The sequence below is a fragment of the Chrysemys picta genome, chromosome 2 (assembly GCF_011386835.1).
Source record: "Chrysemys picta bellii isolate R12L10 chromosome 2, ASM1138683v2, whole genome shotgun sequence".
In the NCBI taxonomy this organism is placed as follows: Eukaryota; Metazoa; Chordata; order Testudines; family Emydidae; genus Chrysemys; species Chrysemys picta.
This window is the reverse complement of record NC_088792.1, coordinates 189,232,955-189,246,421: the sequence shown is the minus strand read 5'-3', so window position 1 is coordinate 189,246,421 and position 13,467 is coordinate 189,232,955. Positions and strand designations below refer to the sequence as shown.

General features: G+C 39.7%; 1 long non-coding RNA gene across 1 annotated transcript; it reads right to left on the bottom strand.

The window, feature by feature from the left end:
• Positions 1-1,380: 1,380 nt before the first annotated feature.
• On the bottom strand, positions 1,381-8,970 carry LOC135981660 (uncharacterized). The gene is made up of 3 exons (XR_010598796.1): positions 8,853-8,970; positions 5,274-5,434; positions 1,381-5,179 (listed from the first exon to the last, which is right to left on the bottom strand). It is a non-coding gene; the product is annotated as an uncharacterized LOC135981660 (long non-coding RNA).
• Positions 8,971-13,467: the final 4,497 nt, after the last annotated feature.

Sequence of the window (13,467 nt, the reverse complement as noted above, 5' to 3'; positions counted from 1 at the left end):
GGAAGAGATTGATATTCCTTGGATTATCTGTAAGTGAGGTTTCCTCTTTGGCTGAGCAGAAGGCAAAGAGGAAGTCACAATTTCAGACAGCTTGCACAGATGGTGACCACCCTCAGTCAACATTCTCATAAAAATGGCTATGTACTTTTTTTCCTCAGTGTATACAGAGAGAAATATAAAAAAACCTCAGTATGAAAGTGCTTAAGGAGGCAATTTGTGTGATGGGGAGAGAGAAAGTCACATGTTCCTTTTGCTTGATCAAATTTTAGTTCCTCCCAGGTCTCATTGGATTCAGCTTTTCTGTCATTTGTGTTCTGAGTGATCAGCAGCTAAAATTCTACCTGCAAATACTGGACCAGATTTTCTGGTCCATCTGAGTTGTGGGCAGCACCGGGACTGTGAGGTATGAGATTATATGCCACGTTTGTGATCTCTGGGTCCTGGGGCTGACAAGGGCCAAGTCTAGTCCTGGTATGAGCTAAAGCAGCCTGAAAGTTTTCTCGTTGCTTTGTGTGGCCAAAGCAAGGGCCAGAATCTGACCTACTATTTCAACACACTGTCTGGTACATGCACACAGGCTGTACAGCTCATACACACACTGTACAGACATAAACACTCTTATTTATTATTTGTTCAGCTACAATGTTACACTCAGTGTTCTACAAGGCACACACAGAGACAGCCGCTGTGCCACGGAACTTAACAGTCTTTAAAAAAAAAAAGATATGATGCACTCAGAGACTGAAGGCTGGGAGTTAGTTCAAGAAGTTTCTTTGTGGTAGAATGGGTAGTAGGCTGATTGGATTAGCGTTCGTGGGTCTTGCAGAAGAAGTGACACTGATGGGAAAGAGTTTAGTGAGGAGAGGATAGAGACTTGCCACACTGAGATTGGGAGTATGTTCCATGCATAGCAGCAGCATGAAAAAGACATCTAGTCAGGAGTGGGAGGAGACCACACATGGGGATGATGTGCTGAGGATGGTGTATTTGGTAGAAGGGATGGGGATGGAACATAAGAAATGAGATCCAAGCTGTAAATGCCATGAAGGTAAGGGAGGTTTCAATTTGCTAAGGTAGGCAGGGAGAGTGATATGGTCTGATTAATGGTCAAGGAAGAGCATTTTAGCAGCTGACTTTTGCACAGCCAAAAAGATTTCTGATAAAGAGGGTTCCTTAATCTAACAGACAAAGGCATCACAATAGCTAACAGATGGAAGCTAAAAAAAATCAGACTAGAAATAAGGTGCAAATTTTTAACAGTGGAACAATTTACCTAGGGACATGGTGGATTTTCCATCACTTGGAGTTTTTAAATCAGGGATGAGTATCTTTCTAAAAGAAACACTCTAACTCAGTTAGAAATTATGAGTTTGATGCAGGAATTACTGGGTGAAATGCAGAGGGTCAGAAAAGAGGATCATAATGGTCCCTTCTGGCCTTAAAAATCTATCAATCTAAATAAAACACTGGAGGGGATCAATAGGTATATAAGTGAGGACATAGAGTATGAGGTTACAGTAGTCACACAAATCAGATATCGGGCATAGTTTCCATGTGTGGAGCACTAGAGACAAAGTCTCGCTTAACCAAGGGTAGTACAACAACATGGTGTGTGTTAAAAAACAACAAGGAGTCTGGTGGCACCTTAAAGACTAACAGATTTATTTGGGCATAAGCTTTCGTGAGTAAAAACCTCACTTCTTCGGATGCATAGAGTGAAAGTTACAGATGCAGGCATTATATACTGACACATGGAGAGCAGGGAGTTACTTCACAAGTGGAGAACCAGTGTTGACAGGGCCAATTCAATCAGGGTGGATGTAGTCCACTCCCAATAATAGATGAGGAGGTGTCAATTCCAGGAGAGGAAAAGCTGCTTCTGTAGTGAGCCAGCCACTCCCAGTCCCTATTCAAGCCCAGATTAATGGTGTTGAATTTGCAAATGAATTTTAGTTCTGCTGTTTCTCTTTGAAGTCTGTTTCTGAAGTTTTTTTGTTCAATGATAGTGACTTTTAAATCTGTAATAGAATGACCAGGGAGATTGAAGTGTTCACTTACTGGCTTATGTATGTTACCATTCCTGATGTCCGATTTGTGTCCATTTATTCTTTTGCGGAGGGACTGTCCAATGTACATGGCAGAGGGGCATTGCTGGCACATGATGGCATATATGACATTAGTGGATGTGCAGGTGAATGAGCCCCTGATGGTGTGGCTGATGTGGTTGGGTCCTCTGATGCTGTTGCCAGAGTAGATATGGGGACAGAGTAGGCAACGAGGTTTGCTACAGGGATAGGTTCCTGGGTTGATGTTTCTGTAATAGACTATACAAGATTATATAGGGTTTGAGGAAATGTCTTTTGAAACACTGACAAGTTTAAGGCCTTGGTGTGTGTTAGAGCCACAACTGAAAGTCCTAACAGTGGTACACAGTTTGAAATGAGCTTAGAAGCACTTATTCGTAAAGCTGCTATGAAAAGTCTCAATCATACCATTTTTAAAAGGATAATTTATTTACCAGATACTAACACTGTATAGATTCCCACATCCTTTCTGCATACTGTTTTGAAATAAGTTTACGAAAATCACTTTTCTTTTCACACTATCTCCTTAATAGATTGTTTTTTGTGCCAAATACAAACATAGCTGCATTACAAGCCATTGTTCACCAAGGCTTGCTCATACACAAAGGAGGCAAGCTTATTTTAAAACACATTGTGTGATAGTCTATCAGAAGAACAGGAAAATCAGCAGTTCACCCTCACTCATACCAGCCAAAACAAAACAGGAAGTCTTCACACAAACTGAAACCGCAACACTGCTAGGATTCAATTTTTACTAAGGCCTTAAACTTGTCAGTGTTTCAAAAGACATTTCCTCAAACCCTATATAATCTTGTATAGTCTATTATAGATTCTTGATGGATATAGTATTTAAACTTTTTTTTTTCAATTTCTTCTCTCCAAAGTAAGGAAGTTACCAGCTACCAAAAGATAATTTGAAGCCAGATACCTGGTGACTGAGTCAAATTAGGGGACAAGAGAGGGGAACTAGCTTTATTTTTGAGGAAGAGCAGTCCATGCACTTGAGTTGCTTCCTAAAAGGAAGGGCTTTATTAGAGGGTGTATGGTACACATTTCCAATGTTGTGTCAGAAGCCAACAAGAAGACTTGTGTGAGAAAACTGTCGTGAGCTGTGTGGTGGTGTTTTGTTGCCACAGCAGTTTGTTCACACATACCCTACTTTTCTTTACTTCTCACAAAATATACTTTCAATTGAAAGATTGTCTTCTACAGAGAAGCCAGTTCTTGTGTAACCTATTCCTGTCCAGTTTGCAAAGAAAATGATCACAAGATGGAACAAGCCTGTCCCACTACCTTGCAGGTTTCGCTATCAAGTACTTTCAGGAAATACGAGAGTTTTTAATAATTAAGAAACTGGCTATTCCCAGTTATCTGTCACCTGGAGACTGGCTAGTTTCTAGGGTTTTGTGGGAAGCCCACTGATGTGCTACAAAAGGTTTTTGGAGGTTCCAAGTAGCCTTTTGTTAAAATGTAGCCACCAAACTGAAGGAAGATTGGAGTATTTTCGCTGTTTCTTATGGAATGCACCGCTATTCTGGACAATGTCATCGCTGCCAAAGATGATTTCCCTGGGGTTCATAAAATACTTTCGAAGGGCAATTTTATCACTATTGGTATGGACCAAATGGTGGATATTTTAAAAAACTTCTTTGACAAGAACAACCTCCAGCACCCTAAAAGCCCCCTAGTTTCCTCTTCAAACAATATAAAGTGAACACTGCTATGCAGTTCTATACTAAATATATTTTTACTGGGGAAAAGTATAAATATTTCCAATAAAATGCAGCTTAATAGATGTTTGTTTGCTTTGTTGTGCTGCCTCCATCTCTGTTTATTATAGAAAAAAGATATTGGGAGTGAGAGAGATCAGAGGGAATAAATACATGCCCAAATCCCTTATATTTTACCAGACTACATGGGGTTTGTCACAGGCTAAAGAGGATCAATTTGGGGTGAGACCCTTGTTATTGTATTGGCAGTACAGCACTGGGGAGCCACTAATAAGTGCTGTGTGATAAAGGGTTTTTGGCTGAGGGAGCCATTTATGATCTGACCCATCTCCTCTTGCCAGGAACAACTGTCCTTTGGCATTCTGATTTGACCATAAGGTTGTTACAAGAAGGAGGGAGAAAAATTGTTTTTCTTAACTTCTGAGGACAGGACAAGAAGCAATGGGCTTCAATTGCAGCAAGAGTGACTTAGGTTGGACATTAGGAAAAACTTCCTGTCAGGGTAGTTAGGCACCAAAATAAATTGCCTAGAGAGGTTGTGGAATCTCTGTCATTAGAGATTTTTAAGAACAGCTTAGACAAACACCTGTCAGGTACGATCTAGATAATATTTAGTCCTGCCTTGAGTGCAGGGGACTGGACTTAGCAGATTTCTTGAGGTCCCTTCCAGTCCAATGATTCTACTCTTCTTCTGGTTCCCAACCTCGTTTTCAGGGCAGGAACCAGAAGAAGGAAGGTAAAACAGTCAGGATTTTAAACCAGAGGCAAGTAAGAAATGGATAAGACAATAGATGAGAGCCAGGAGGAAGGCTGATGGCTAAGAGGAGCATGAGACTCTTGGCCCCATTCCAAGAGGGAAGAGCTCATATTTCTCCCCATCAGGAGCTTCTGTTCTCCTTGTCTCATAACACAAGAACAACAGAACATTCAATGAAATTGAAAGGTGGCAAATTCCAAACCAATTAAAGGAAATACTTTTTTTTTCAAACAATGTATAATCAGACTGTAACTCATTTCCACAGGAAGTCATTGAGTCGAAGAATTTAGCAAGTTCTGAAAGGGAATGAACATTTATATGGATAACAGGAACATCCACAGTTATAATTGTTGTTAACAAAAATTCTAGAAGGAATGTGAAACCTTATGCTTGAGAGTTTAAGCCAATCTTTAACTATTAAAGACTAGGATGAGACCTACTATAGAGGGCACATTATCCCACATCTACCTACTGAGGGGTTCTTATACCTTCCTTCCAGTGTTGTTGGCCACTGTCAAAGATGGGATAGTGGACTAAATGGCCCTCTGGTCTGATCCAGTATGGCAATTCCTGTTTTCCTGTATTCCAGTACTTCATGAGGTAGAATGCTGAGGGAAGGAAAAGGAAGAGTTTTATTTTGTTCAGGTGAGAGAGTGAGAGACACAGCAGCTGAGTGGTATTATTTAGGATGCTTCAACTTACTATGCCTAATGGGATGAATTTCAGAAAGGGGAAATATAGGCTGTATAATATTGGGAAATTTTCTGATAGTTTATTTCACTGTGGAATAGTCTCCAAGACAAGTGGCTGAAGCCAAAACTAGATTGTCCAAAGTCTTCAAGAATATACTGCAGGGAACAATCCTGCAATGGAAAGAGAAGAAAAAGATCAGAAGTCCCAATAGATCTGTTCCATCACTAACTTCTCTGATTCCTTAACTTTCTTTTATCCTTGGCAGACAATATGCAGAGAGCATATAAAAGTCCTAAAAGCTGATCATTCCTTGTCTGCAGTATGTTGGTCTTGCTACAGTACAAAGCATGACATAAAGAACACAGTTCCAAACATTTTACTGTCAAAGAACTAATGTGTGTCACGTGCAAGATGCACCTGTTTCATTCCTTGTCCAGGGACACATTTTTTGTTTCTGCATTGGTTTTAGCACATTACCAAAAAACCACTAGTGGACACCACATGACTTGGTGGAAATATGATGTTTGTAATGTTGCACAAGAATCTTTCGTGCATTGATCCCAAAAGTCATCTGTGCATCTAATTTTTCTTTTTTAAAGATATGGGGCCAAATTCTGTCCATTGTATTTATTCTGGTGAGCAGCTATACTCAATGGACTATTATCAAGAGAAAGTTCACAAATGGCTGCAAGGTGACATGACAATGGTGGCAAAAAGCAGGTACCATAATGACAAGTGATGAGCAAAAGGCATCTTCAGATGAACATAGGTCCCTTTATCAGAATCAGCATTACTCCCTCACAGGAATGTTGTCTTAGGTTCAGAAGGGAGTTCAACTACCTGACCTGACAGCATCTGGTAAATGATGCCCAGATAGCACAAACATAGTCAGTTATAATGTTTGCATTTATCTGGGTATCTGAACTTTCCCCAACTGGTTTCACCAGTTTCTAAGTACCGACGCATGATAAAGTATCTTTTTAGATTTTATTTCATTGGGTAACTCCCACTTCCTGAATTATAGCTGTTTCAAGCCCTCATCCCACATCAGGGTTTGCTAGGCTGCAACATAACATTTACTTTATTGTTAAAAGCAAATAACTCACAATGCCTTATTTATTGCTAACTGAAATTTGAGCCGGGATTTAGGTAAGACAGCAGCCTTCTGTTCCGCTCACTAACAGTTAATGGTCTTGCTGTGAGCATTTGTAAACAGACTGGGCTTTTTTAAGCCTTGTCACTGGAGGATCACAATCTTTATTTGATTAATATATGTTCCCTTCTAGGCCTTTGGAATAATACCAGGGGTTACATTGACAACTTGTCAAAAGTTTTAAGGCTCGGATAGTAATTCATACTCTTTGCAGTTCTACAACTTCCAACGCTGGTGCCTGCCTCAAAAATCACAGCAGCCTTTAGTACCTGGTGAGGGTAGGGGAATTAAAGAGAGGTCCAGAGGTGAGGACTTCATGGAATCCATGGACCGAGAGATGAGGGTGATGGGTCCAATGAGCAGTTCTTGATTGGGGACAGGATTCCACTGCTGCTAGTCCATGTGGACACCGTTAATTGTAGCAAAAGGCTACATCTCTCTCTTGCTTTCTCACATGTGTGTGCACAGAAGCAGGGGTTGAACTGGAGAAAAAGAGGGAGTGTTTCTGCCCACAAGCCAAGACCCACCTACTTGAGATGTCAAAATGAGATATTGGATTGTACAGTCTAATGGTTCCTCTGTGTTCTTTTATGATCAATATGGAGTGACATCAGCTGATTATTTTTCCTTTCTTGCATTCTTATGCAACACCATGTCCTGGACTGTTCAGCAGCAGCGCAGATTGGACCCTGGATCTAAAAGAGCAAGACTCTACTGCCTGAATTAAAAGGCTTGTTCCCTCAAAGACTATACAGACTCATAAACCTCTCTGTGGTCCAGCCACTAAATGGAGACAGAGAGTGACAATGAATAATCATGCATTATACTTGGATCAGTAGTGAACTAGTTTACCTTTAAATGGTCATTATTGGGCTTTTTTTTTTTAATGGAGATATCCTATCTCCTCAAACTGGAAGGGACCTTGAAAGGTCATTAAGTCCAACCCCCTGCCTTCACTAGCAAGACCAAGTACTGATTTTGCCCCAGATCCCTAAGTGGCCCCCTTAAGGATTGAACTCACAACCTTGGGTTTAGCAGGCCAATGTGCAAACCACTGAGCTATCTCTCCCCCACTGAAGGCTAACATCACATTGAGGTGAATAGTCATTATTTCAGCATTATTATTTCAGGCTGTCTGCACACTCAGGCAGGCATCAGTTCATAATTTGGAGGTTATTTTTACAACTATAAGGGCTAAGGGCCTTGTTTCTTTTAATGAAAGTTCAGAGGTTGGAGTACAAAGATGACATTTAAAAAATACTGGTTCACCTAGCCACCAAAAAATATCCCAATTTGACACTATAATTAGGAAATTCATTGCCAAATGATTTAATTTATTTAGTTTTTATTTTCTTGCATTACTGAGATATTACCACTTCTTAGGCAATTATCCTCAGTAAGCACCAGATTCAGATATTGGGAGATTTGAGGTTTTGACCAGGCAAAAATAAGAATCTTTGTGTAAATCACAAAAAAAACTTTAATGATTTTTTCCCCATAAAGTATGTCTGAGAAGCATGTAATCTGTCCCTCTGCCCTACACCTCTCTGTCTGAGAAGGAAAGGAAGAAGAATTAGAGGACTGGAAAAGAATCTACATGCTGGAAATTACCCTAATATCTGCTTCAGAACACCCTACATTTAGTGCCATTCAGCTCATTTGGTTAGTCTCATGCTGGAGGGAGAAAGGTCACTAAGGACCCATTTGCAAATGCAGTAACTAATCGGAGTCGAAGTCATGTTTACACTTGCACTTTTAGAAGCATTTCCAGGCTTGTTTGTCTTTGTGGGAAGCATAAAATGTTGTGTTAGCTTTAGTTTGCTCGTATTTAACATTGCTATTTATTGCTTTACTGGCCATGGCTGTTACACAGAACTAATAAAGTTGAAACCTTGAGCATCAAAGGAGTGTGTGTGTGTACAGTATATCTACAGCCATTTGAGTGAGGAAGTCTAAAAGCAAAGGGCCAGATTCTGATCTCATTTATAATCTCCTTTATACCAGTGTAAATCAAAAGTAACTCCACTGAAGCTACTGGACTTATATTGGCTGTGTAAGTAATATTGGTTCCAGTGTCCTGAAACTCAAACCACATCTTTTTAGGGTGTCAGTCTCTTTTTCGCCTGTGTAATTCCCTGAGTTGCTTGTCGCTCAACAGCTTGTTCATTGTCAGTTAGGATATCTGTGAATCTACTGTTTTTTAAAATGGGAATGTGCATAATTTGGAGGCAGAACTAATGTGCACAGAGCTTTTGTATTTTTGATTATCAGAGGCATAAAGGGGTATAGCTGGGCAAGCCAGCACACGCAGAGCAGTGGGATTGCATGATAGTTTGAAAAGGGGCGGAAAAAAACAGATATTCATTCAGACATCTACACTTCAGGCAAGAGAATGTTCCATGCTACCTGCTGTGGCTAGGCCAGCTTTCGCTCACCTCACCTCGATGGCTGCTTGTGGGGAGGGGAATGCTGTTGTTGTGTGATTCAGTTGTTCTCCTCTGTTATCATCTGAGGGACTCCTGGGAATCTTTTCTTTAAAAGAATATGGGTAATTATTGAAAATAATTTGTCCATACAAAAACAGCACCTGTACACAGATTTTTAAAGTGGCAGTGTTCCACATGCAGTTAGCTATCACAAACAGACTGGGACTGGAGCTAGGATTTGGCCTGGTACGTAGCCAGCAAAAGCCATTTGTTTCTTTGGGGCAGCCTTTCCCAACCCCTGCTCTGCTGTTTGCTTATCCCATACACATAGAAATGTTATGTATTGATTGCTTGGCATGACAATTAAACATCATTCAATTTTAGTGGAAAATCCACTGGAAAAATGTCAATTGGTTTCTACATCATCCAGTTGCCAACTAGATTTTTGAACAGAACAAATCCATCCAATGTTCTGCTGGTTCCCACAGTTATTTTGGTCTTCCAATTCAAGCCCACAGAACCCAATAGAGACTAGTTAAAGGTGTCTAATGGAACCTACTGGAATTTCCACTTGAGGGACCAAAAATAATATTCAGTGATTTTGGTAGCTACATTTTTTAACTCTCTGGTTAAAATTAATTTTATGTTTCACATTTTTCTCCATAGATCCCAGTGCTTGTATAGATGGAGACACTGAGACACAGAGAGATTAAAAGCTTGGCTTTCAAATGTACTGGGAGCTCACTGAAGACAGTGGAAACGTTTCTTACACTCAAGACCTAAAGACCCAATCCAAAGGCCACTGAAGTCAATGGGAGTCTTGCTTGAAGTCACACAACTAGTCAGAAGTAGAGTGGGAAAAGAACCCCAAACTTGTTCTATCCACTGCACTATGTTTCCACCCCAATAACCAGATTAGAACAGTGCTCATGAAATACATGGATGTGTCCACGTGCATTAAAAAATCTTTTGACCCCTGTTGACAATCAAGATTTATCACACACTTTCAGTGACTCATTTTCAATTTCCAATCTCTCTCTCCCCACCCTTTCCCCTTCCTCACACCCTCCGCTCTCAAAACAGGCACAATGGCTAGACTACATTAAGGATTAATGCCTTAAGAATTTCTGCCTTAAGAAAAATGACTTTTTTGAGTTAAATGAGCAGGAAAGACATTTTTTTAGAATATCTTTTTAAGATACAACAAATTAAGGATCCGGATCTGAACTGTCTCAAAGTTAAGAGGTGTTCAGGTCTAGGGTTTTAGCTCCAATTCATCTCTACTCTTTTTAAAAATTCTGGCTAATCATTTCTCTCAATGATACTTGTATGTCGAGTGGCTCCCATTTAATATTAGTGTCACACATACATACTAAGGGTAAAAAATGGGGAAAGTTTTGAAAAATGTGTGTGTGTGTGTGTGTGTGTGTGTTACTTTTCCTTTACTAAATTCCTATATCTGTTGGGACTTACTTACAGTATATTTCAGCTCAGAGTGAATTATTATTGCAGATTTAACTTGCAACAATTCATAAATGAATGCTAAAGATGACTCTCCCATTCAAAGTGAACTAGAAATTATTCCTCTCAATATAAAAAGTATTTGTTTTAGAAATACATACCCCAATTTTCAGTCATTAGCACCTTAATAGGACCTCCTAGTCCTACACTAGAGCATTTAGCTCAAAATAACCACCTAAATGCTCATTTTACCTACCACCATGTCACTTGGAGCATCCAAATGTTTGGGAGTCCTATTTAGGTACCCGTATTTGAAAATGTAGCCTTGTCTTGTGCTTTCAAAAGGCCAAATTCTACCTCTCCACTGCAAAATCAGCGGAAAATTGTGCATACACATATGAGGTTGGAATATGCCCCTTAAAATCTTCTAGCAGTGCATCCAAGAAGTTCTGGCTTCTAAGACTTTCAATTATTGGAAATCAGGTATTTCCATAAAAGGCATTCTCACTTTCTAAATCTTTTTGATTTCTTTATCTGATATCTCTCTTTGTGTAATATCTGACCAACAATAGTTGCAAATTGTTTCTGAAGAGCTACAGAGAAAAAATGGCTTAGATCCAATAGAAACACACTGGTTCAATAGCAGACGGATACCTTTTATTTTCCACTGTTTTAAGACGTCCTTCAGTTCACAAATGTACACACATGCACGCACGCACGCACACACACACACACACACTGATTAAAAAATCCTGTTGTTTTTGTTTTTAGAAACAGGGATCCTACAACTTTAAAGTGTGGCAAAGCAAATCTTCTGCTGGACTGATCAAGGAATTAGGCTATTGTCCTGCCTTTATATTTTCCACAATGCATCTGAGTATCACTGTCCTTAATTGTTCTTTCATCTTACCCATTGACTTGAAATCAGCATTGCTCTCCAGGAGTAGCATTAACTTGAGAACTGGGAAAGAAAAGCAAAGAGGCTTAGCATACCTCAGCACTGCAGATTAAGAGCCTGTTCAAAGATGTCACCCCAGATGTGGCAGACAACATTCCTACTTTCCCCTGGCAACAGCTGTGGAGTCACATCAGCGCTACTGCCTTATGCTGCGGAACATTATGAGAAAGAATAAAAGCTGCTTTTTTTAATGGCTCGGGTTTGTATTGGAGGCATAATTTTCTGTTTACATTACAAAAGGGCAAGCCTTGTGTGTTTTCACTACTGACAGATAAGATAAAGATGAGCTGATGCCCCATAATCAGTGCTTCCTTTTTTGGGATATTTGATACTGCTCAGTATATCGGTTTAGTTCATCTTTCTGCGCAGTAATCAGAAGTATCTCTCTAAACTGTGATCACAAGTATTTGCTTGTAATTCCTTTACTCCAATGCCTATAGTAGGTGTCAGAATTCTTATATTCTGCTTCTTATTAAAAAAAATGCTGGTGAATTGCCGGATTGATGGCTCTAAAGTCTTCTGTTTATCCACAGAGGCCCAGTACAGTCAGCAGTTTTTCAGACTTCCATACACTGCCCAACTAAAAGTGCAGAAGACAGAGTGTATCAGTAGTGAGAGAACAGTTTGGTCTCCATGCTCACAGAGAAGGTCAGGCCCCTGTGCTGAGCTTGTCCACAGAGATGCACTGAGTGCTAACTGTGGGATTGGGATTTTTGGTCATGTGGCTATCTGCATCTACTAAGAACTGGACTGAGCCCACCAAACTCATTTCACACAAAAACCATCAGATGGTAACCACTTTTGGTCACTACTGACCTGGATTGGATTCAAACTGGTGACCTGGAAGTGAAAAACTGTGTATTCCATCCTTGCCTACAAAACCATGCTTATTTTTCTTGTATGTACAAAAGTACCCAATTCAGATAATTTAAGTATGCATGTGCATTGAAAAATGCACAATCCATTTGCATGTACCTACATACAAAGTAGGCAATTGCTTGGGAAAATAGCTAACTTGCTGCATGTGCCTGCATAAGCAGTAATTGTCCAGGCAAATTGGGTGCATAATTGTTCATTTAAACTATCTGGAAATATATTCCAAAATCATCAGCAAGCAGCCTCTTTTTACACTTGAATGAGCTACAGCCCGGATATGAGAGAGCTGCTCTGGTAGAGTGTAAAAATGATGTGAAGGGAGATTGAAGTGCCTCTATCATTTGCACTCAGTGACCTCAGCCAATGATCCCAATGGAATAATTTTTAAGTGAGTACTTCTAATTTAAAAATATGGGGGGTTATGTAACTATTAGGTACTTTAAACTCTGTTTAAAATAATGTTAAGGACCAAATTCTGCCTTTATATGCACGCAACTCCCATTGAAGTCCATGGGTGTTACAAGCAGGTAGGTATGGATGTCACTTGGTGGTAAGGAACTGATTTAAACCAAAAGAGAGGAAATCAGCAGTATCGAATCAGCAGCATTACTGAGACAGCTCATCCTGTTATGCCTAACTGTTGCTGGGGTCTCAGATCTTCCATACCATATGAGCTGTAATACCTAGACACAAAAGGATTAGTTAAGTACACAATGTTAGCTTGGAATTCTTTTTCCTTTGTCAGTTTATACCAGATCTTTAATATTACTTTAACACAGCTGTTTTAAAATAGATTGACCTACAAATATCTAACATGCATTTTATGGACATACAATTAGACATATTCCAGCCATACTACGGGTCAAATTTTCAAAAGGGTGGCATCATTTTGTGCCAACAAAATATTCATTCACCGTTCTTTTGAACCTAAAGTTCAATTGAGAGTACAAATCTGACACTGGTTACACCCTTATGTGATTAGCATCCGCAACTCAGGTTAGTTAGTGGGTAACTCTTCTCAGATTTCTGCATGTAATTGTTTTACAGACACCAAAATGCAGATTTAAAACGGAGTTGCAACTTGTACCCGCCAAAAACAAGTCCAGTTCTCAGCCCAGGTGAAATTGTAACCTCGTACATCTGTCTAAGACTAAAGGAAATCTGCAGAAAATGTTAACAAATTACATAGTGGGGGAAGTTGCATCAAAGTTCTCCAGAAAAGCAGAAGAAAATCAAAAGAATCCTCCTGTCTTGATAAATAACATTACCTTATTTGCCTGCAAAAATGATAAAATAAAAGGCACTGTCACACATATATGCAGATGTCGC